This window comes from Prionailurus bengalensis, chromosome A1 (genome assembly GCF_016509475.1).
Source record: "Prionailurus bengalensis isolate Pbe53 chromosome A1, Fcat_Pben_1.1_paternal_pri, whole genome shotgun sequence".
In the NCBI taxonomy this organism is placed as follows: domain Eukaryota; kingdom Metazoa; phylum Chordata; class Mammalia; order Carnivora; family Felidae; genus Prionailurus; species Prionailurus bengalensis.
In genome coordinates this window covers 175,897,674-175,918,880 of record NC_057343.1, presented here as the reverse complement: position 1 = coordinate 175,918,880, position 21,207 = coordinate 175,897,674, and positions in this window count along the sequence as shown.

The following is a 21,207-nucleotide window of genomic DNA, read 5'->3' as shown; positions in this document are numbered from 1 at the left end:
GGGTCCGGACCAGAGCACTGCGGCATTCCAAATAGACTTTGGAGGCCTGGCGAGGGGAGAAGGAGCCAGCCGAGGGCCACAGGACCAGGCAGGGAGGTAGGCGGGCAACAGGAGAGTAAGGCGTCCACGACACGTGCGTTCATGGAGTTTTCGGAAGGTGGGGAGAGAAAAGAGATCTTGAAAGGAGGACCACGCGATGTGGGAATGGAAACCACAAGTATCCTGGCCCCACAGCACATGAGCGTGACAGGAAGGGCCGAACTCTCAAACCCGAGTCGTTGGACCAGTATGCCCAACTAGGGGCAGGAAAAAGGAACGGGCATTCCTGTGATCCTCCTGTAAGGTAGATACGATTATCATCCCACCTTACGGATGGGAGCAATGAGGTTCAGAGAAGAGAAGCAACTTACGTCACCTCTAAATGTCGGACCTCCATGCGGCTGGGTCCTAAGTTCTTCTCTCATTAGTTCCAAGGGTTGAAATAACATATTAAGATGATAACTCCCAAAGTTATACTTTGAATCCCAGCCTCTGCCCTGAACTCTAGACTCATCTTTCCTCCTGTTTTATTTACTCGCCATCTGTACCAGGATCAGGATGCCTCCCAATCGCTCTGCCCAAAACCCGGCTCTGGAGCCCCTCCCCCCACTACGTTTTTGTCTCCAGTCGGTTTTTCCCTGGGCCTTCTCACTCTTGGAAAATAGCATCAAATTCATTCAGTTGTTCATCATTTTAGACATCTTCCAGTGTTTAGCCCTCAGTACTCATTTATCACTAAGACTGATTTTTTTGGCATCCTTAATTTCTCTTAAATCGACTCACATCTCTCCATCTTTCCGGCCACCCTCCTCACGCCCCAACTGCCATAACATCTCCCACGGGTGACCACAGTCGACTCTGCTAATCCACTTCCTAAATGGCCTGCCAGCTTTCGCTCTCGTCCTCCTCCAGCCTGCCAGCAGCCATGGTGACCTTTTAAAAAACATAAAAAATGGGACGCCTGGGTGGCTCCGTCGGTGAAGCGTCCGACTTCGGCTCAGGTCATGATCTCATGGTTCATGGATTTGAGCTCTGTGCTGACAGCTCGGAGCCTGGAGCCTGCTTCGGATTCTGGGTCTCCCTCTCTCTCTGCCCCTCCCCTGCTTGCGCTCTGTCCCTGTCTCTCCAAAAATAAATAAACATGAAATTTTTTTTTAAACCTATAAAATGGAGCCTCGTCATTCCTTTGCCTAAAGGCTCTTCAATTCATTCTTAAGACAAAAATCCAGACAGGGGCTTTCGTGCCTTGGCTGGCCCGCACATTCTGGTCCTGCCTGTTACCACTTTTATCTCGTGCCCAAATGCCCACTCCCGGCCCCCCACCCCACCCCCGGGCATCAACTCCGGCCACCTTCTCTGACTTCTTGGTCATGCCAAGCTTTCTCCCGCCTCTAGGCCTTTGCCTGTGCTGTGCCCTCTGCATGGGGCGGCGGGGGTGGGGGTGGGGTTCCTCCCCACGCTTCCCAGCTGGTATCACATTCTTCAGGTCTTTCTCCAAATTTCTTCCGAGAGGCATTTCCTAACCGTCCTCCCCAAAGACTGGCCTCCTCCTGTTGCTTTATCACTTACCCTCATTGTTTCTGGGCTGGCCTCACACCTCACTACAACCTGTAAACGTGCATTTGTTTATTTGGAATTAAGCCCCACAATAAAGACTTTCTCTTTCAGGGTCGTTCACCTTTGTATCCCTAGTGCCTTGCATCATGCCCGGCACATAGTAGGTGCTGAACACCAGTCACTGCATGCTGAACGAAGGCCAGGAGCTGCTCAGTGTCAACACTGGGATGAGGGTGGCTAGGATGTCTGCACGACTTCTCCCCTTGCTCTATTCCAATTCCCGCTCAATAGCCGCCTTGAAAATACGTACTCTAGCATTTATAAATAACCCTTTGAGCCTGTGTAGCCTGACATGGGGTAAGACTTTCCTCCCAGCGTTGCCTGTCTGTTCAGTCCCCTTGTAGAAGGTCTGCGTTTGGGATTCTGGGCCCTGGAATGCCTTCTGGCATTTTCTGCTCAGTGAGCCCATCCATTCCCATTTTCTTCAGCAGAGCTGGAGATAGAAATTGCAAAAGACCTTCTTGCAAATGGCTGGGAGAGGGCTGTTCCTGGGCAGGCGTTCCTCTGGCTGCCGCTCTCAGGGGCGGAGGGCAAAGTCCAAAGGGGCTTGTCTTTGCTGCACGGTGTGGCCCTGCTCTGGGTGGCCGGGGATGGCGGAAGAGGGGAGCTGGGGCGGCTGCCAGGCCCGGCTCTGGGGACGGCAGGCATGGATGGGCGGGGGAGATAAGATGCCAGGCTCCAGACCACAGCACATAGCGCCGAAAAGCAGGACCCAGTGCCCATTCAGCTGAGTCTAGCAGTAGTGACCCAGCCGGCATTGACTGTGAGCTGCCGTGAGGCCTGGCCAGGTGGGAGGGGCACCACCTGGAGATGTGTCTGTATATAAGGGGAGCCTGGCCAGAGGCTGGTGCTCCTGGCGTAGCAGTAACCCCAGGAAACTGGCAAGAGTCAGCCGGGTACCAAAGTCTCAGACAACAGCCCGCAGTTAGGAAGGAGGGATTCTATGGTGTCAGAAAGATTCTGAGTTTTGGAACTAGCAAAGCCTACGTCAGAGGCTGGATTCTTCCTCTTACCAAATCTGGAGCAATCCACTTACCATGACTGGGGTTAGATCAGTCATATCACCTCTTGGAGCCTTAGTGTTCTCAACTATCAAATGGGGAGAAGCACCCTGACCTCACAGCATGTAAGAATGACTAGAGACAATGCACGGAAAGCACTGAGCATAGGGTATGGCACGTAGATGGCTCTCAGTCATTGGCAGTGACTTATATATCAGGCACTCAGGAGGAAATGGTGATAGTGACTGGAGCTAGGTCCCTGGAAATGATAGGGTGATGGGGAGCGAGAGAGTTTTCCCGGGATCACTTCAGGCACACCAGGTCCCAGACCTTTAGGTAACACCATGGCTGGGAGAGAGGGAGACGACTTGGATGCCCTAGAGGTGCTGCTAAGCCTGGACTCCCTTCCCTGGAGTCCAGCAGGTGGTGTTGGGGTGGGATGGCCTGCAAGATGCTGACATAGGCCCGAGTCTACAGTAGGGGACCAGATGAGCTATGAGGAGTAAGCACCAGGAACCCACATTTGGGGATCCTAGCTAACTTCTATACTGTTATTTATCCCTTTAATACTCAGGGAACCGCTTCTATGTGCTGAGGCTTTTATTCAGAGCTGCACTAGGGGAACTCACATTCATTCACTCATTCATTCACTCATTCATTCAGATAAATTTGCTCTACGTCTACTCTGTAGGGGTCCTACGGCAAAGGCTGGAAATGCAGATGTGAATGAGGCACGGCCCCAGCTCTTGGGGTGCAGCTGGGGGTAAGAAGGTAGCTGTCAGGTGATGACCCAGAAAGAGCTTTTCTTTTTTATTTTATTTTATTTTTTTTAATTTTTTTTTTCAACGTTTATTTATTTTTGGGACAGAGAGAGACAGAGCATGAACGGGGGAGGGGCAGAGAGAGAGGGAGACACAGCATCGGAAACAGGCTCCAGGCTCTGAGCCATCAGCCCAGAGCCTGACGCGGGGCTCGAACTCCTGGACGGCGAGATCGTGACCTGGCTGAAGTCGGACGCTTAACCGACTGCGCCACCCAGGCGCCCCCAGAAAGCGCTTTTCAAAGACACTGTTCTGGGCTTGCTTAACCACCTCTCCACATATAACCACGTGATCTGGGCTACCACCCCATCTCACGGTTTCCTCATGGGATCGTTGTCAGCACTGAGTGTAAAGGATTTAAGCAGTACCTGGGCAATATGAAGTTCTCAATAATGCTGGTGATGGTGGTGATGGTGATGAGGATCACAACAGGATGATGATGGTGGTGATGGTGGTGATGGTGATGGTGATGGTGCTGATGGTGATGGTGATGGTGGCGGTGGTGATGGTGACGGTGATGGTGCTGATGGTGGTGGTGATGGTGGTGGTGGTGATGGTGATGGTGGTGGTGGTGGTGGGATGATGGTGGTGGTGGTGCTGATGGTGATGCTGGTGGTGGTGATGGTGATGGTGATGATGGTGGTGGTGGTGATGGTGGTGATGGTGATGATGATGCTGGCGGTGATGATGATGGTGATGGTGGTGGTGATGGTGATGATGGTGGTGGTGGTGGTGATGATGATGGTGGTGGTGATGATGATGACGGTGGTGGTGATGGTGATGATGATGGTGGTGGTGATGATGATGGTGGTGGTGATGGTGATGATGATGGTGGTAGTGATGGTGATGATGATGGTGGTGGTGATGGTGGTGATGGTGATGATGATGGTGGTGGTGATGGTGGTGATGGTGATGATGATGCTGGCGGTGATGGTGATGATGATGGTGATGATGGTGGTGGTGATGGTGATGATGATGGTGGTGGTGATGGTGATGATAGTGGTGGTGGTGGTGGTGGTGATGGTGATGATGGTAATGGTGGTGGGGATGATAAGAGCAGAGGGGGATGAGTAGAAAATTTGGGGGACGGAGCAGATAAGAAAGGCATGTGAGAGGAGACCTTTGAGTCTCATGTTTCTCAGAGAATGAATAAGGGTTCCCCAAGTGCGCAGGGTGGGAAAGGGCAGTCCTAGCAGAGAACAGCGTGTGTGCAGGCGTGGGAGCATGGCTGTAAGGGCTAGCTGGGAAAAGACACCCAACTCAATCATGGCATCCTTTGGCTGCACGGAGGGAGGATCTGGCTTTAAATGGAGACCTTTCAGGTCTCCCACCAAGAAACAGATTTCTAGGAGATTTGCTCCCACATAGCTCAAAGCTCACCTTCTGTCCTCCTCTTGGACTGGGAAGTTGGACCGACCTCCAGCAAATATTTATGTTGAAGTATCTGGAGACTGCACAAGACTTGCAGATATTTTCATAATTTTTTTTTCACGGTTTACACAGCGTGCCACCTGCCTCTATCTCCTGAAAAGGAAAAAAGATTTTAAAGAAACTGTGCTGGAATGAGCAAAAGGAAGTCCCATGGGGTGTTTATCTGGCAAGGCTTGCTGCTGTGATCACGGAAACTGAGCCCATGCGGAACCGGAAGAATACGTTGTAGGTATCCTAATAGCGCTTCGGACACTCGGCCTGCTTGGCAACCTCCTGAGCACTTCCACATTCATGACAGTTTATAAGCCTCCCCAAAATCCAGCTGGGGAGGGCTGTGATGGTCGTATGACCAAGAGGGAAAGAGAGGCGGAGACGGGTGATGGGACCTACTTGGGGCACAAGGCAGGATGTGGCAAACTCATCTCTGAGAGTAAGGGAAAGGAAGCTTTGCAAAAGTTTGGCTTTCAGGGGAGTTCACTGACTTTTGAGGTGTTAATAAATTGTTTTGTGGGAAGCTCACGTAAGCTCCTTTCCCCGTCCGTGGAAGGACTACAACCAACCCGTTCTCTTGCCCCACCCAAGGCAGGTGGAGGGCAGCCATCTGCAGGTGCCTCTCACGTGTGCTTTCTTGTTCCTTAAGTCTATCTTCTTAACCCCATCTGCTGGCTGGGTGATGTCAGGGAAGCCTTGGGGCCACGGGACGGCAGAGACACGGGATGGGTGCAGCCTGTGTCCCCATCTGGAAGACAACGGCTTGCCCTGCATCAGACCGGGGCAGAATATACTTCTGTGGTATTAAGCTATTGAGATTTTTGCATTTGATTTGTTACTGCGGCATAACATAGCCTGTCCTCACTAACCCACTGCCTCTTGTTCAACACTGCCACCCTTCTCCCCACGGAAACTCTTTACAACAAGGGAAACCCAGGCCCTCGTTGTCTCTTGGGCTCAAGCACATTCGCTACGCCTGGCTTCACGTGGGTGTTAGTGGAGGGGTTGCCCCGCCCAGGCTTTCAGTGGGAGAACAGAGAGCCCCTACAGTCCGGTGTCTGCGTCTTCTGTGACTATCGTCAGGTTCTCCCTGAAGGTCCCAGGGAGCGTACCTCTGACAAGTGTCTTCAGAACAAAACAGAGTCTGCTTTCCCATGAGGAAAGGACACTTCTCCGGTGAATGTGATTCTGAGCCTCCTTCTTGAAAAGGAACAGCTTTGGTATCATTACCTAAAACATACCTGTTCTTTAGAAGCATCTGGAGAAGGCAAGAGGACACTGAAACAGGCCCTCTCGGGAATGAATTGTAATTCTCTCAACTTATAGATGAGGACGAAAGGCTCAGAGAAGGGAAGAGACTTGCCTAAGGCCACACAGCTGTTACCCCGAGGAGGCAGGAGTAGAATCAAGATCCTAATACTTCTAACCTACTTCCCTTTATTCTGCATGCCACTGGAGGCACCCTAGGGTGGCAGTGAAAGACAAGACAGCAAGACCACATGTATTTTCCGACTGAGAGCGCAGCACAGAGCATGACCTTTGGAGTCATAGAGCGGTAGGTTTGGGAGCAAAGCCTGGTTCTGACAATTGTAAGTTGTGTAACCTTGAAGGGCCACTGCCCCTCTCCGAGTCTCGTCTCCCACCATCTGAAAGTGAAGATAATAGTCCCTGCCTCGCTGGATTTGATAGAACCTGAAAGGGGCCCGGTGCACAGTAGGAGCTCCAATGATGTGCCTTCTTCCACTCTTTCACCATATATGCAGGGCCCCATGCTGAGGGTTATGGGCAACTACAAAGAAAGACCTCTTCTCAAGGCGAGGGACAATAACATCATCGGCCGCATTGGCAACGAGCATTAAGAGGCAGAAGAGCATTGTGGACCCTGGCGTCACATTGCCCAGTTTCAAAGCTCGGTCGTGACTTTGGGAATGCTACTTAAACATTCTAGGCCTCCATTTCCTCATCTGTCAAAGGGGCATGACAAATAGTACCTGCTTAACATACGTCACTGGGAAGATTTAAAGAGTGAACATGTTTAAATCACTTAGCACCATTCCTGGCTTATAATGAGCCCTTTGTCAATGTCATTTTTTTTTTTTATCAACATCTACTGCATTCTTTTTTTTTTTTTAATTTTTTTTTTCAACGTTTCTTTATTTTTGGGACAGAGAGAGACAGAGCATGAACGGGGGAGGGGCAGAGAGAGAGGGAGACACAGCATCGGAAACAGGCTCCAGGCTCCGAGCCATCAGCCCAGAGCCCGACGCGGGGCTCGAACTCCCGGACCGCGAGATCGTGACCTGGCTGAAGTTGGACGCTTAACCGACTGCACCACCCAGGCGCCCCAACATCTACTGCATTCTTACTCCGTGTTAGGCATTGTCTCTTTCAATCCGGGCAAGTGGCATTGCCTCTGTTTGCATGTGAGAGCTTGAAATCATCGTCCTGTCTATAGCACAATGGTCTGTCTACACCCGGAGGGAAGCACAGGCTGGCCTTGAACCCGGGGCAGCCTGGCCCTGGCGCCCATGATCTTGGCCATTCGGTTAAGCTCTTTTCCTCAGATCGTGACCCAGGCCGGACGCAGTAGGATACATGCAAATGCATCCGACATGCTCCCCGGACATTGTCAGCAGGGCTCAAGGCGCCGAGAAACATAACGGAGATGGGACCGATCTTCCGGCTCGCTTACCTTTGTAAATGTCTCTGTCAACAGTGAGGTCCTTTACCTGCATTAGGTTGATCCAGTCCCCAAAAAAGAGGTTTCGATGGGCGCTCCTCTTGGCTGTGTTAGCGACACGTCAGACAGACCCCCATGTGACAGCTCAGTTGTCAGGTAGGTTCTATTCGTGTTTCATGTTGGTAAGGGAAAGCGTTGGCTAGTAGTTCTGCCCCACAGAGCTCCGACCCGGGACCCTGACTTGGAGTGTTGCCCCGCAGTCAGCAAAGCCAGAGAGCCAAGGAGAAGCCAGCATCATGGTTCAGGAGGGCAGCAGGCGAGCACCAGGTCAGAGCCAGGAAGGGTGAGCAGAGGTCATAAAGCGCAGGCTGAAGTGGACTAGCTCAGAGGTTCAAAATGGGTGCCATGGACCGTGTGCCCCAGAGGCCCCTCTTCAAGGGGTGTGGACCCTGTGGCCACGTCAGTCAGCTCCTGCTACGTGAAAAGCCATTCCCCAACTCAGTGGCTTAAAACCACAATTCTCTGTGTTGTGCCAAGCACCCGTGGGTGGGCTGGAGATCAGTTACGTCAGGCTCGGCTTGGCTGTGGTGACTCTGTTCCAACTGTCTTTCATCCTCTTGGGACCAACAGGCTAACCTGGGCCTGTCTTCTCATGGCAGTGGCAGAGATACAAGAGAACATGCCCCAGGGTGCAAACACACTTCGCAATCCTGATCGTGTCACTTCTACTAACAATCCGTCGGCCAGAGTATGTATGACATGGCCAAGCCCCATGTCGCAGGGGTGAGGAAGGACCTCTCCCTTGAGTGGGAGACTCGACAGTCACATGGCAGAGGGTGTGGTCAGCCCCGCGTCAGGCTCTGTGCTGACCGCTCAGAACCCGGAGCCTGCTTCAGAGCCTGTGTCTCCCTCTCTCTCTCTGCCCCTCCCCTGCTCGTGCTCTGTCTCTCTCTCAAAATAAATAAACATTTAAAAAAAATTTTTTTAACGTTTATTTATTTTGGAGACAGGGAGAGACAGAGCACGAACGGGGGAGGGTCAGAGAGAGAGAGGGAGACACAGAATCTGAAACAGGCTCCAGGCTCCGAGCTCTCAGCACAGAGCCCGACGCGGGGCTCGAACTCACGGACCGCGAGATCGTGACCTGAGCCGAAGCCGGATGCCTAACCGACTGAGCCACCCAGGTGCCCCTAAATAAACATTTTTAAAAAATTAAAAAAAAAAAAAGACAACCAAGATACATCTATCACATTACTTAGCCACCTGGCCCACACCCCTTTTTATCTCTCTATCTATCTATCCATCCATCTATCTATCCATCCTCTATTTTACTTTTCTTTTTGTTTGTCTTTTCCCAATCTACCTGAGTGATTTCACTCATCCTTAAATAAAATGTTTATTTCCTTGGATTTGACTAAAAGCCTCTGCCACAGTTCATGTTTGTGCCATTTTCATGTCATTTGTAACGTCTCTGCGCCTGAATGGAGTCTACCAAGGTTGAAGGAAGCCAGCGCCTGACCTTTTAGCTAAAGAGTATGGAGATCAGAAGAGCGTTTCCTCCCACAGCGTCCCGGTCACACCTACCCTCCCTTACCGGATCCTCAGAGGGGAGTCACTCCTTCACCTGTGCATTCTCTCACTCATGCCCCTGTTCAGCAGTCGTTCTCTGAGCACCTCCTCTGTTCCAGGGACCGTTCTGGGGTCAGGAGAAGCTAGTGTGCAGCTTCTAAGTAGGGAGACAGAAAAGAAGCAAAAATCAGTACGCACACAAGTGATCTCAGATTCCGGGAAGTGTTGTGAGCTTTGAACATTGGAAACCGTTGAGAGAGAGCATGCTCCCATCCCAGGGTACGGGGCAGGCTGCTTTGGATGGGGTCAGGGGCAGGCTCTGCAGGTGACATTCGAGCTGAGGCCCGAGGAAGGGGAAAGGAGTCTGCTCTGAGCAGAAGACTCCGGAAGAATACTCTAGGCAAAAGGATCGGTGGGTGTCAGACTGGTCTAAGCCTTAGATGGGGCCACACCCCGGTAGGGGGGCCAGATATTTTGCCACACACAACGGGATGCGTTTAGAAGGTATCACCAGGGCTGTTTACCTCCCAGGTTCTCTCCTTGGCTTGTAGGTGGCTGTCTTGTCACTGCATCCTGACATAGTCTTCCCTCCGTGCGTGCCTGTCCCTGGTTATAAGGACACCAGTCTCTTCCCCTGCTGATAAGGACCCCGGCCACGTAGGGCCTTACCCATATATGACTTCATTTAACTTTAACAATGCCTTAAAGGCCCTAGCTCCGAATACAGTCACCTCGGGTGCTAGGACTTCAACAAATAAATTTGGGGGTGGGGGACACAGTTCAGTCCATTACAGGTAAGGAGACCACACCTTTAGTCGTCTCTGTGCCCTCAGTTTCTTCGCTTACAGAAGGACGTGGAGATCTGTGACCTCCACCTTTTTAGCACAGACTCCCTTTTCTAGGAGAGGGATCATTCAGGCACTGATATCAAAGGGAAACCAGGAGAGGAAAGATCAAGGAGTTCAAGAGAGAAGAGAACTTCCAGGAGACGAGGCCCACAGGGGTCATGCTCCCAGGCCCACCTTGGGTTTCTTTCGGGGAAGCAGAGTTGGCAGAGGGTGGAAGGTTGATGTCAGAACGTCACTGACCGAGTTGAACTGAGGACCAAGCATGGAGGCTCCTCAGCCTCTGGGAATGCTCCCCAGGGCGTGCTGGGGGCCGCTGGTGACAGGGAGCTGATGGTCGGTGCTGTGCTCCGAGGGCCAACGGTGGGGGGCGGGGAAGAGCAGCCTGGCCGGGTTTTGCCTCATGGCCTGAAGTCTCATTTCAAAGGCAGCCTCTACCTCCACACAGCAGAAACCTGGGAAGACTTAGGGGAAGGGAACCAGGGCCAAGGGGGAGGCTCTTTTAGCATTCCTCTCTGTGCCCTCTGTGTGCAACACCATGCAAACAGATTCCAGAGAGAAGGGCTGGGGAATCCGGAGCAAGACTCTTACTGTCTTTTCTTTCCCAACGACTTTCGAATATTCATTTAGTCTGGGGAGAACGCAAGTGGGGGAGGGGTAAAGAGAGGGGGACTGGGGATCCAAAGCAGGCTCTGCACTGACAGGCTGACAGCAGCAAGCCCGACACGGGGCTCGAACTCACGAGCCGTGAGATCATGACCCGAGCCGAAGTCGGAAGCTCCACGGACTGAGCCACCCAGGCGCCCCTCCTAATTACTTCCGATGGCAAGGGAGGCAGATTTGGGCTTCTCTCCCACAGTACAGGGTTGTTGCTGGAAAGCGACTGCCTCGGCAGTGTGTGTGTTCCCTGCCGCCTGGAATCTGGGATGGACCATGCAATCAGTTTTGACCCGAGTGAAATGTTAGCGAAGGGAAGCGTGTCATTCTGGGGTCCGGGGGACCGTGTCTGCTGTGCTTTCACCACTGACTCTCTTTCCTTGGATCCCGAGTGTGGCGATGGTCGTTTCGCAAGAAGGAGGGGGAAGGCCGAGGCAGAAACGACTGCTTTGGACTTGGCATGAACGACTTTTCAAAATGTTAAGTAAAAATAAACTTTTACTGTGGCTGGCCCCTGAGCTTTGGGGACTGTCTGTCCCAGCAGCTGATCGGAGGGTAAGATGTTGACAAACATAGCTTGGGATGCTGGTTGTCCATTTTTGACGATGGTGTAAGTTTCCTTGCAAATAAGTTGATTTAAGGGGCGCCTGGGTGGCTCAGTCGGTTGAGCGTCCGACTTCAACTCAGGTCGTGATCTTATAGCTCATGGGTTCGAGCCCCGCGTCGGGCTCGGCGCTGACAGCTCGGAGCCCGGAGCCTGCTGCGGATTCTGTGTCTCCCTCTCTCTCTGCCCCTCCCCTGCTCGTGCTGTCTGTTTCGCTCTCAAAAATACATAAAGCATTAAAAAAGTAAAAAAGAGATAGGTTTATTTCAATAAGAAAATGCATATATTTCGAAAATAATGCTAAATGAACAGTAGTAGTACAAGCGTTCACACGGAAGAGAAAACACGGTTCTTAAAGAGCCACGCTGCGGAGGAAGTGCCGGTCCGTCACAAGCGCCAGTGATCTGTCAACTCTGAGGCAATGGAAGACAATGAAAGGAGAATTGGAAGAAGGAAAGAGTAGTAAATAGTGTTCCTGGTTCTGTAGGAGCCACTGCCGACGACGGAAGATCAGGAGGATGTGTCAGCGGTAGGGGCAGAGGTAATCCTGGGGTGAAGCAATGCGACCCCGCGGTCACATATCAATAGTCCGGAAGGTGGACGGGACCCTCAGAAGTGTTGTAAATAAAGAAAGGGATATTCAAGGAGAAAGGTAGGGGTGAAGTAAACAAACAAACAAACAAAAAGGGTGTGTCTGAGCCCTATAGTCTCATCATGACCCCAAGTGCCCTAACATAAATCCTAAAACACGATTTTTCTAATACGCAAAACAGACGAATGGGAAGATCCATGATTTTAGAAGTCAAGGCAGAACCAAGGGCAAATCCCGGTCCCCACTGCCTCCATCCATTAACCTTTCTGCAAGCGCTCCCTGAGTCTCAGTTTTCCCATCTGTAACACGGAAGTAAAATTCCTTACCTCTGCTGGAGGTTGGGAATCACGGTGGGGTCACATGCATGGGGGGCTGGTATAGCGCCTGGGACACAGCAGCCACTCTGGGAAGGTGGTGTTTCTCCTTTGCCTCAGTTCCACTGAAACCGTCGATCCGGAGGATCTCCTTCTGGACTGATGCATCTGGGCTCAGGATGCTTCAGGCTAGTACTGTGATTACAGCAAACTGTAGGACAGCCACGCTAACGTGAGAAACTTTGAACCTGTACTGAACAGCTGTATGCATTGCCTTCCGCGGATACTGTAGATTTCTGCGGGATATACGGTGGAAATGACAAAGCGTTGGGAGTCTGACTGACCTGAACTTGCAGTTCTTAGAAATCCAGCGTTCTGGAAAACACGAAGAAAAACTACCTTTTCCTGAGCATCTGCTATTAGCCTGTTATTTGCAAAGCATTTTATTGACATTAGCTCATTTAGTTTTCGGAACCACTGTGTATTGTGGGCATTATTCTTATTTTACAGACGAAGATGTGGAGGCTTATAAAGGTCAAGTGACTTGCTCAAAGTCACGCAGCTCATAAACTGTGATGCAGGCGGTCCAGCACAGGACTAGAAAGCCTTTGCTCTTACCCACTGCAGCAGCTGTCTCCCGAAGCAAGCTCACTCTGCAACGAGCTTACCCCTGTCCTGGACCCCTGTCCTCCACCCCACCTCCTTCCTTCCGGACAGACACCCCCCGCCCCATCCTCCACCCCACCTCTTTCCTTCCAAGCAGGCATTGCCCCCCTCCCCGAGATTCTCCTGTGTCTGTCACTGTGATCCCATCTGAAGTGTTACCTGCCCCCCACCTGGAAGATGCTCCCTGTCTAGAGCCCCCTGCTCTCTCTCACTGCTGATGAGCTCATCACGGAACTCTGAAGCCTGGCACAGGACCTGGGGTGTGACAAGTGCCCCTCTCCTGTGACCCTCCTACCCCAAAATAGGGATCTCATCGCAAAAATATGCCTTTGACAAAAGACTTGAATAGACCTTTTCCAAAGAAGATATACGGAGAGCCAACAGCTCATGAAAAGATGCTCGATATCACTCATCATTAAAGGAAGGTCAAATCAGTGAGATACCACCTCACACCCATGATGGTGGCTCTTATCAACAACACCCAGAAAATAATACGTGTTGGCGAGGATGTGGAGAAATTGGGACCCTGTGCATTGCTGTTGGGAATGGAAAATGGTACAGCTGCTGTGGAAAACAGTAGGACAGGTCTTCCAAAAGTTAAAAATAGAATTCTCCTATGATCCAACAATTCCACTTCTGGGTATGTACCCACAAGAATGAAAGCAGGGAGTCAAAGAGATCGTTGTACATCTCTACAAAACAGCATCGTTCACAACAGCTAAAAAATGGAAGTGACCCAAGTGTCTATCGATAGATGACAGGATAAGCAAAATACGTCGTAGGCATAATGAACACCTGTGAGTTTTATTCCACCTTAAAAAGGAAGGACATTCCAACACACGCTCCGACATGGGTGGAACTCGAGGACATTTTGCTGAGTGAAACAAGCCGGTTGCAAAAAGATAAATACCGTATGATTCCGCTTACATGAGGTTCCTTGAGCAGCAGACATCATAGAGACAGAAAGAAGAAGGGATCTTACCAGGGGCTGTGGGGAGAAGGAGGGTTATTGTTTAACCGGAGACAGAGTTTCAGTTGGGGAAGATGGAACATTCTGGAGATGGATGGTGATGAACCGGCCACTTAAAAATGGTTAGGATGGTAAACTTGAGGCCATGTGTATTTTACTGCAATAAAAAAAAAAAAAGAAAAGAAAAAAAGAAGTCTGCCTTGGAGGCCTGCAAAAATACATTCTGAGATTTAAAAAAAGAAGAAGAAGAAAAAGAAAGAAAAGAAAGGAAAAAAGAAAGAAAAACCCAACTGCTGCTGTCTCGTTTTTCTCCATGACTCCAAATCCAGACGGGCAAAAGTGAGTAATTAAAAAAAAAAATCTGGTGTTATTTAAAGTGAACTTGAATAATGACCAAGAAGTACCAACATTAATAGCGTGGCATGCAAAGCTGACGTGTTGGATTCTGTCACCCAAGTGCCTAATACCCCAAATGACTTCCTCACACAGTCTAGACTCTGTTTAGGCGTGTGAAGGTTGTGTTTAGTGGGGTTTTTTTTTCTTTTTTCTTTTTGGTGCCAGAGAGATTAAAAACTAGCTTGGCTCATCAACTGTCTTTCACCTTCCTTCTCCACTGTGCAAATAGCCGTAGATGACACACGCCGTCAGGCAAAAGCTGATTTGCGGAATTGAGTGAGTGTCGGGTAATGTTTGTGCAAGATCGCACACGGGTAGGTAGCTAGCTACCTGCATAGGCGAGGTGAACAGAGATAAAGGGACAGACACATAGAGAGATATAGGTACATTTATGCCATTAGGCTGAGCCTCAGAACCTGGATCACTGTGTGCAATGCTGGCTTCCCCGATAAATAGCGCACAAAAAGGCAACACTCTTGGAGGGTCCTCTCTAAGTGTTTCCTGGTTTGCCTTTTACAGTGCTTCCTCTAATACTCTCTCATCGTAGATTTCACCGCGGTGACGTCCACATATCGAAGTGACCAGGGAGGAACCCCTTGTGGAGCATGTACTCCGTGAAGACAACAATTAGCCCTTGCTTGCGATGTGTGTGTGCGCGCGTCCCGCACGAGCTCGTGCACACCTGCTAAACACGACTTACCCTGATAGATCCAAAAGGGGTGAAGCACGAATGACACACAATTCCCCCTTGCGGGGGTTAACAATCTGGTGGAGCAGGAGCCAGGCATGTGAACAGGTCACTCGATTCCAGGAATTGCTAAGCCAGCTCCCAGAAGGATGGCATAGGGTTGGCGCACACGGATGAAATGAACCGAGTGCGATGGCCTGCAAATCAGAGCCCGTGAGCCCAGCTGAGAGGCGAGCGGGAACTCGGCTCTAGGCCTGTTTGTTGCCAAGTAGGAACGCAGCACGGGATGGCCAGATCTTCTGGTTTTTCAAGAGCAACCCAGATGTGGCTTGTGTGTATGGAATTTCCTAATCCTGACATTTTTTTGCCAAATAATTCCATTTTTTTTAAAAATTAGTGTGCAGGCCAAATGTAATACAAACAAGGACCTGACTCCGCCGGCACATCCAGTAATAACCTCTGAGATCCTAAAATATGCAGGGTAGCAAAGGAGGAGGAGAGCTTGGCAGGATTCCACAAGGGGAGGGATGGGTTCGCGAGAAGGAGAAACTCACAGTGTAGGTGATGTCTGGGCTGGAAACGGAAAGACGAATTTGTCAAGCAGCAAAGTAAGAGGAACCGCATTTCTGGCACGAGGAACCGCGTAAGCCAAAGTGCATTGAGGTGAAAAGGAAGGCACTCCTGTCTGAGGAGGACACAATTACTCAGGTGACCTAGGCAGAGAATATGTGGGTTTGCTGGCCCCAAGGCTGAAATGGTGTGTTGCAGCCAGATGGGGAGGAGTCCCGCTGCCAGGGCAAAAGTGTTATTTTTAGGGAAGTGGGGAGACATCTTGGATTGGTCATCAGAAGGGGATGATACAACCAGCATTCGGTTAAGAACTGTCACTGAAGGGCTTCGTGAAGATCGGAAGGGGGTGGAGATGCTGGAGGAAGTGTAGGAGGGAGATGACGGGGGTTAAGGAGGGATGAACGGGAAGAAATGTGTTGAGAGAAATTTGGGAAGTTGAAATGATGGGACTTTCTAGTAGTTAGAAGAGGCTACGTTTTGCTGCAGGGACGAACGATCCTCCAAACCCAGGTAGCTTAAAAAAAAAACAAACAAACAAACCCAAAGATTTAGTTCTCACACTACAGTCCATCCCAGGTTTTTAGGGGATTCTGTTCTGCATCATCTTCACTTAGAGACACGGGCTGATACTGTTTCTCCTCTGGGGCATATGACCAATCATAGTAAAAGGGACGGGAATGCGGCAAAATGCACACTGGCTTTTAAATGCTTCCACCTAGAAAAGACACGGGTCACTTTCACGTACTTACACCTAGCCTAGACAAGTGACTTGGTGGCCAACTCAAGGGCAGAGGGAGGTACAATCCTATCTTGTGCCCTAAAGGTGGAAAACCAGAAGAATTGGCATCTAGCACTAATGATTTACAGATTCCATGACTGATTGGATATGAAATCCCAAAGAGCAAGGAGGAAACTTCCATTTCTGGAAGTTTCCAAACTTCCATTCCATTGACTTCCTGTCACTAAGAAACATAAAATTGTAGAAAACATAGGAAGCGACTGTTTTCAGGCATCAGACTAGCGTCAGTGGAAGATTTTGATCCTTGAAAAAAAGGAAGACATACAAGATAAGCCCTATGTTTGCCTTGACTTTTGGCGTGGGGTCACCTTCTCGGCCATCATGCATGGAACCCAAAGAGCAAAGCAATCTGACTGAACTGAGCTGATTGAGATCAGAGTTCAGTGTTATCAAGTGACAGGAATTTGCATGCCAGGGTACCAGAGGAGGGGAAGATGGGTAGATGCAAGGCCCCAGAATTCTGCGTGGGGCTTTCTCTGGCCAGTGACTAGACTTCACATGCATAGGCAAGATTCCCCGTGGCTTATTAGAGAGTGGCTTGACTTCTAGCCAATCCAAGTGGAACGATCTCATAAGCACCCCCACACGTTTGGTGAAGACCCTCAGAAGGACATGTCTTAGAAGTCAAGACCAGGTCCTAAAGGAAGGATCACATCATAGGGCTATGGACAAAGTCAAAGAATAAAATCAGCCTTGATAGACTCCTTGGCATCTGAAAGTATTTTAACTGCATGTTTGCAAAGCAAAACCCACATCCTTTAAAAAAAGAGGGGCATTACCCAGACTCCCTACACTGTATTAACCACAATGTCCCAATGTCTAAAAAAATAGGAAGAATTTCTTTTTTTTTTTTTCAACATTTATTTATTTTTGGGACAGAGACAGAGCATGAACGGGGGAGGGGCAGAGAGAGAGGGAGACACAGAATCGGAAACAGGCTCCAGGCTCTGAGCCATCAGCCCAGAGCCCGACGCGGGGCTCAAACTCACGGACCGCGAGATCGTGACCTGGCTGAAGTCGGACGCTTAACCGACTGCGCCACCCAGGCGCCCCAGGAAGAATTTCTTAGACAGGCAAAGAAGAAGGATCTGTGGCTCATAATCCAGAAGAAAAAGCAGTCAATGGACACAGACACTGAGATGTTGGCATTAGCAGCCAAGGGTGAGAGGAAAAAGATCGAAAACTTGGGGAACGAAGTTTCAGTGACCTGTAGGACAATATCAAGTCATCTAACAAAGGAGTAATGGGAGACCCAGAGGACAGGAAGAAGAGACAGTAGGCAGGACAACTATTGCAAGAAGATTCCTGGGTCGCCAGTTCCCAAATTTGGTGAAAACGTGAACCTACAGATCCAAGAATCTCAGTAAACCTGAAGCAGTGTAACAACAGATAAAAGCACACCTAGGCCCATTGTATCAAACTGCTGAGAGCGGAAGGTAAAGAGGAAATTGTAAAAAAAAAAAGCATCCAGAAGCAGCGGAAGACAGAAGACAACCGGAGAGCATCTCAAAATGCTGAAAGAAAAAAATCAGTTAAGTCAGAATATGTCCAATTAAAGGATCTTTCAGAACGAAGCTGAGATAACAACCTGTGTAGACAAACAAACTCTAGGAGAATTTTTTTTTTTTTTTTCCAGCAAAACTTCACTATAAGAGATACTAAAGGAAGTTCTCCGGAAGGGAAGCGACACAAGATGGAAACTCAAGTATCAGGTAAATAAATAAATAAATAAATAAATGCCAGAAAAGGTAAATGTGTGGACAGCCCTAAAACATGATCTCTTCTCCTTCTCTTAATTTATTTAATAGACAATTAACAGCGGGGCACCTGGGTGGCCTAGTCGGTTAAGCGTCCAGCTGTGGCCCCGGGGCATGATCTCGCGGTCTGTGAGTTCGAGCCCCGCGTCGGGCTCTGTGCTGACGGCTCAGAGCCTGGAGCCCGCTTCGGGTTCTGTGTCTCCCTCTCTCTCTGCCCCTCCCCCACTTGCTCTCTTTCTTTTTCTCTCCCTGTCCCTCAAAAATAAACATTTAAAAAGACAATTAACTGCTACATAAAAAAATACCACTAATGTTATTGTGAAGTTTACAATGTATGAGAAAAATATATGTGACAAGAGGACAAAGGAGAGAGGACATTAAATGCAATTATATAGGGGCTCCTGGCTGGCGCAGTCGGTTGAGCGTCCGACTTCAGCCAGGTCACGATCTCGCGGTCCGTGAGTTCGAGCCCCGCGTCGGGCTCTGGGCTGATGGCTCGGAGCCTGGAGCCTGTTTCCGATTCTGTGTCTCCCTCTCTCTCTGCCCCTCCCCCGTTCATGCTCTGTCTCTCTCTGTCCCAAAAATAAATAAACGTTGAAAAAAAAATTTTTTTTAAATAAATGCAATTATATAGTTGTAAGATGGTTACATTTTAGTGAAATGGTACAATATTAAGTATGCTGTGATAAGTTAAAGGTACATATTATAATCTTTAGAGCACCTGCTAAATAACAATTGCGAAGAGATATTAACAATAGGAAATAAAATGAGCTTTTAAAAATGTTTGAGGGGCGCCTGGGTGGCTCAGTCACTTAAGCGCCTGGTTCTTTATTTTAGCTCAGGTTGTGATCTCACAGTTCGTGAGATCTGGCCCTGGGTCGGACTCTGTGTGTAGAGCATGGAGCCTGCCTGCGATTCTCTTACGCCCTCTCTCTTTGCCCCTCCTCTGCCTGTGCACACATGTCCTCTCTCTCTCTCTCTCCTCTCTCTCCCCCTACCTTTGAGTGACAGATTAATCATGCCCAGTTTCCCTTCCAAGTAGCTCAACGGAACTGGCCGATGCTTCTGCCCCCGCTTTGAGACGCTCCAGAGGAGCAGATGTGATGTGCTCAGGTGTGTGAGTGTGGGGACCGACGGTTGTTTAAACAACAACAACAACAACAACAGCCACCACCACAACAAAAACCAACCCGCAGGTAAAGTCGGAAAGTCTGTTAATTAAATAACAATTATAACCAAGAAATAAGAATTAATTAGATAAGAGAAAAACCCAGTGTCGACACAAATAGCTTTAAGCTGCAAAATAATCTTACTCCCAATTTAATTGCTTGTGTGATTAGAGTTAATTGCAGAGTAGAGGTTTGGTTAACATAATAAAATGTTCTCTTAAAAAAAAAACAGTGATTAGGTAGTTAGCCAAAGCATTGAGAACTGTTCAGATTTCAGGCGATGGTGGGAAAGGCCACGTCGCAGTGGTTTGGGATCCAGTAGCAGACAGACCTTGGGGTCTGGAAGCCGGGGACTCACGTGGCAGAAACAAGGCCAGCCCCGGGGACCACCCTCTATCTCTTCTTTGCTGGCTTCTTCCTCTGGCTAAATAAGTCATCCCCGTGATGGCTGCTTGATCATCGTTATGTTTGGTCAGCATCTCCATTCATCGGGAATCTTTCCAGTGGAGCATTTCACTGGCTGTTTCTTGGAGACTGAGAGCCAACCACAGGACCAGGTAGGAACATCAAGCACCTGAAGTTGCCTGAAGAGCTAATGAGCCACGGATGTTAGACGCGACTTCTTTTTTTTTTTAATTTTTTTTTCAACATTTATTTATTTTTGGGACAGAGAGAGACAGAGCATGAACGGGGGAGGGGCAGAGAGAGAGGGAGACACAGAATCGGAAACAGGCTCCAGGCTCCGAGCCATCAGCCCAGAGCCTGACGCGGGGCTCGAACTCCCGGACCGCGAGATCGTGACCTGGCTGAAGTCGGACGCTTAACCGACTGCGCCACCCAGGCGCCCCTAGACGCGACTTCTTAAGGGGTTTAGGGTTGTGTTAGGAGATTTGCGGGGAGAGCTTAAGGAAGTGAGGCTTTGCCCTGAATTAGATGCTGTAAGGAGATGGGGTAATTCTATAATTGGGCATCTCAGTAAATGGTCTCTTTAGGGAGGGCAGACCAGACAGAGCGAGGTAGGAGCTGTGTCATTGGTGAAGGAGTGGCAGCCACTTCTATTAGGAGGGTGACAGGGGTGTGTGGGACTTGGAGGTTTGGACAAGGCTCGCGGATTGTCCTTGTGCAGACGTGGTTCCTGAGGGATCCTGTTTTTGTTTTGGTAGTCGCCATGGGAACAGAGTGGCCTTGTCTGATGGCGATGTTCTGAGAAACCGTTTGTCCGTTGACTAGAACACCAAGCCCCAGCTGTGAATGGCAGCCCAGCCCCCGGATGCCTTGCCCAAGTCCCCTTTGACCCCGATAAGGCATATTGTCAGAAACTGCAAATATCGCACAAAACATACTCTCACCAAAACTCGTTCATTGTTTCCTGAAAACTCAATGTTTTATTTATTTATTTTTTTTAACATTTATTTGTTGTTGAGCGAGAGAGAGAGACAAGAGTGTGAGCAGGGGAGGGGGCAGAGAGAGAGGGAGACGCAGAATCCGAAGCAGGCTCCAGGCTCCCAGCGGTCAGCACAGCGCCCGACGCGGGGCTCGAACTCACGAGATGCGCGATCATGACCTGAGTCTAAGTCAGACGCCCAATGGACTGAGCCACCCAGGCGCCCCGCTGCAAACTCTTCGCTTCTAAATCTGGCAACCTCGCCCTAACGGCTTAGGAGGCCTACTCTGCTGAAAGGGAAGGTGGTCTCAGCCCAAAGCACCTTTGCCTCTTGTTGTGTTTGAAAGGATCGTAATTGAATAATCGTGTGCCGAGCACTTTAAAACAGATTTTCAACCTTTCCGAATTTGAGGACTTTTTAAATCATATATAAGCATTGTAGGCTCTTACTGGGTAGCTGTTTTGATTGGTAAAAAAAAAAATGTAATGAAAAAAATGTTTGTGTATTTTGGGAAACCTATCATGGCAGGATATCATCTCCAAATGCTAACGATGCGTAACTGAGGCCTTTTCCCTGACTCGAGAGGAATAGTAAGGTATCTATCTCCTCATGGAAGCAAAGTCATAGCTCAGAGTAAGTCGCTTCT